We start from the raw sequence: 4,092 nt of genomic DNA, 5'->3' as shown, positions 1-4,092 counted from the left end.
CACAGATTCTAGGCTGTTCACATCGGAGAAGATCTTGAGGCTCACAAGGGTAAAAAGCGCATACCGATAGAGGCATCGACTGACAGATGCAGCGCCTAAGGTCTTGTCTTGAATCATACATTGACCGTATTGCCCCTACCACTGCAAAACTGTTGTCTTTCGTATTTTGCCGGCAACTTTCGTATTTTGCCACAACCCTACACAAACACCACATACATTTGATTTCATTTACCCTGAACAATTTCATTTTATCACCATCAGTGTGTAATGGTCAGGGCCAACGTTGCTAGCATGCAGCGCGGCGCCCACTTGGAGATCGATCCAGGAGGTTTTCACCTATGCTTTTTCGCTGTGAATTCATATCCAGCTCATGCTGGCTTTCTTTCAGGCCGTACGTGGGAAGTTCTGCCAACACCCTGCGGATGATCGTGGGTTTCCGCCGGGATCTGCCCGGTTTCTTCCCACCACGATGCTGACCGCAGTCGTATAAGTGAAACGTTCTTGGTGTGGCGTTAAATTCCAGTCAAATGAATAAATAAATATTAGTGTGTATAACAGCGGCGAATCAACGGAAGGTTGTTAAAGCCTCATTTCCTAACAGGAGACAATGTCACTGAAACGCTACATCGGGTGATTCTAAACTGAAAGTAAAACTGAACTTTCAGTGACCAATTCAGCTACACGCTAATACTGATAATAGGGCGATGACCAGAGAAAATCTTTGGATTACTGTCCGGCGAAGGTAACAGGCGTTTCATGTTTCAAATATTGGCTGTAATACTGTCAATGTGACGTAAAGCCATACTTATTCCAATCATGTGTCGATTTAGAGATGCACGATATTTGCTGTAATACTGTCGATCTGGCATAAAGCCATAATCATTAAACCTGGTGCCGATCTGGGAAAAAATACGACTGCAGCACTTCAGATCTGCAGATCTTTTCATTCCGATATCGATCTGGCCCTAGTGTGATTGTAATACTGCTGATGTGGCGTAAAGCCATCACCCTCCATTCAGGTAATCATCTGGTCACATTATGACCGAGAAATGCTCCAGTGGAGACAACATAAACCCTATTTCGGCACAACCAAGTTCATTCAGTCCCGCTGCAACGTGAAAAGCCTTTTAAAGTCCTAAGTATGACTCTAGTCGGAATAGAACCCACGGTCTATGTAGAATTTGATGGATCTGTGCGTCGACACAAACAGCTATGATTTAATTGCAATTAACATCACTGCATTTCCTCACTAATTCTGCTTAAACCATGGAGCTTGGGGGGCCGGGAGGGGGGGGGGGGTCCTGTGGATTACTACTATTTATGCATTTACATGGACAGTAGAAAAAAACCCATACTGCGTAAACTGACAAGAGGCCGTTTTTCACCGGTTACGCAATGAGACGATAGAGCCATGGTGCGATTGTGCAATGGGATATACTGATAGATTGATTGATTACCTCAGTCAAGGGGGTTATGTTTTTGCCAGCGATTATTTGTTTGCTTTTTTGTCTTTCTATCAGCAGCTTTATGAAATAAGTTATGCACGGAGTTGGATTAAATTTTGTGCTCAGATTTACCTGAGGTTATATGGACCAATTCAATACATTTTTGTTGTGATCCGAATTGGAATCCGTGTTAATGCATTTTTTAAACGATTTCTTAACGCTGTCCTAATATAATGTAGGACCGAAATCTCGAATTTTGTCCCTTCTATCTGTAGTGCAGAAATTTGTCCATTTAACTGTGTTGGAGATCTGCATTTTTAATTGGCTGATATATTTATTGTTTGATCGATTGTTTATCGTGTATGGTAACGGTCAGTTTTATGGGAACCAGAGACGTAAGGCCTTGAAGGTCGTATTGATGGAAAATATAGATTTTTAATCAACTAACGTAAAGTCCCACGTAAGCGTCTTCGACTGGTATTAGTCCTCAATGCCCCTGCGAAAAACGAGAGCCCATAAATTCTTTGTTAAAGACCGGGGTTGAGCCCACATCCGATGGGCCTCGTGATTAGGTGGAGCGCATCTTAAATTCAGGAAGAAGACATTGAACACGATTTTGCGTCAAACAATCATTTACTATCCGATATGTGTTGATCAATCCTGAAATTAACATTTATTTTTTAGTTATACGGGAACAACTTGGGCTGTTGAAGCCTGAAGATATCATTGACATTTTGAATTACCCAATGGACTGATCGAGCAAAAATTATCATTTAATTATATCAATCCGCGATGTTGAATATAGTTGACTTTATAATGCGTGAAACTATCATTTAACCTCAGCTGCCAGGTACACCTCCATGTACACAATGACTCTAATAACTCCTCGTCGTCATATGACTGAAAAATTATTGTTAAGTATGACGTGAAACCCCAAGCATACATACATACATACATACATCCATATACACATATATACACACATACTTACATATATACTTACATACATACATCTTACATATATGCTTACATACATACATACATCTTATATATATACTTACATACATACATCTTACATATATACTTACATACATACATACATCTTATATATATACTTATATACATACATCTTACATACATCTTACATATATACTTACATATATACTTACATATATACATACATACATACATACGCCATTCAGAAGGAGATAGACCGATGAAGCTGGATATTATTTTCCTCACAGTTACAGGAAGCTGCGGATCAGTCGGACTGATGGACAAAGTGTTAAATTATTATTGATTTCTATAAAAAATGGCTACCAAAGAAATCCAGTTTGGCTGACCAATTGTGAAACTCTCATTTATTTCTATGTTACCGGCCAAAGAAACCCAGTTGGGCTGACCAATTGGGCTGCACCGAATTATCCCCCTTGATCTCTCGTTTTAGAGGAGCGTTTCTAGGAGTAAACTGTGGTTAGGTGGACACAGACCCCCATTACAACTTCCGTTTTTCCGTAGGGACGATTGTAGTTCTGTGAAATTTAGGGTATAAAGTCTTTTTTTGCTCCCAGGCGTCCATTTTTGGTGCACAGGTGCATGCTTGGTATTAAAATGCAGGAAACTGTCTAAACTTTGAGGATTTATGAGCTTTATTGATGAAAGTTTGAAATTCTGGGTGAGAGGACACAAGGTGTGAGGTAGTGATGAGGCTGCGAGTGACGTCCCCTTGGCGTTGCTAGGCACGCCTCCCAGCTGCTGGCATGGAAAGGTCCAGATTTTGACGGTCAACCTATGTCAAGATTTTTATGGCTTATTTCTCACAGGCTGGGCCAGGTATGCACCAAAGCTTATTGGCCACGGAATGTTTGGGACTGAGCTACAGCACTAGACGTTAACATTGTCGCTTATGGAAATTAATGGGGGTCCGAGGCCAGGTGGAATCAGGACCTTAGCACTTCCGTTTCCGGTGAGGAGGAAATGTAATTCTGTGTATTTTAGGGTGTACGGTGTACAGGTGGATGCTTCGTATCAAAATGGTGGAAATTGTCTAAGTTTTGGGCAGGTATGGGCGAGATGACATAAGGAGACAGGTACTGAGGAGGCTCCGATTGACGTCTCCTTGGAGTTGCTAGGCCACCTCCCAGCTGCCGGCATAGAAAGATCCAGATTTTGACGGTCAACCTATGTCAAGCTTTTTATGGCTGGGCGAAAGCTTATTGGCCACGTAATGTTTGGGACTGAGCTACAGCGCTTAACGTTAACATTGTCGCTGAAGGAAAATTAATTGGGGTCTGAGGCCAGGTGGGGCCTCAGAAAATGGTAAGTTTCGAAGTGAAAGCAGCATAAGCTAGTTGAAGATCTACTTTAAAGACAGATTTTAATTTTGTAGAGTGATTTGGAAAGCCCAAGTTAAACGATATATTTTTTAAACCCATTCCGAGATAAGTCCTTGTCCTTATTAGATACAATAGACAGCTTCGGCAAACTTCATCAAATATATATATTCTACCTAAACTGAAAAACCTCGACTTAAGGTTTAAGGTCTGTCGACTTTCTCTCAAAGGCTGATATCATGTTTTTTCCCATATTGTTGCCACGGTCGTCACATAGCCTAAATACTACTTGTTTTTATCGTCGAGCATCTCAC

The sequence above is a fragment of the Liolophura sinensis genome, chromosome 12 (genome assembly GCF_032854445.1).
Source record: "Liolophura sinensis isolate JHLJ2023 chromosome 12, CUHK_Ljap_v2, whole genome shotgun sequence".
Lineage (NCBI taxonomy): Eukaryota > Metazoa > Mollusca > Polyplacophora > Chitonida > Chitonidae > Liolophura > Liolophura sinensis.
The sequence above is the reverse complement of the archived record's forward strand: the minus strand, read 5'-3'. Positions refer to the sequence as shown.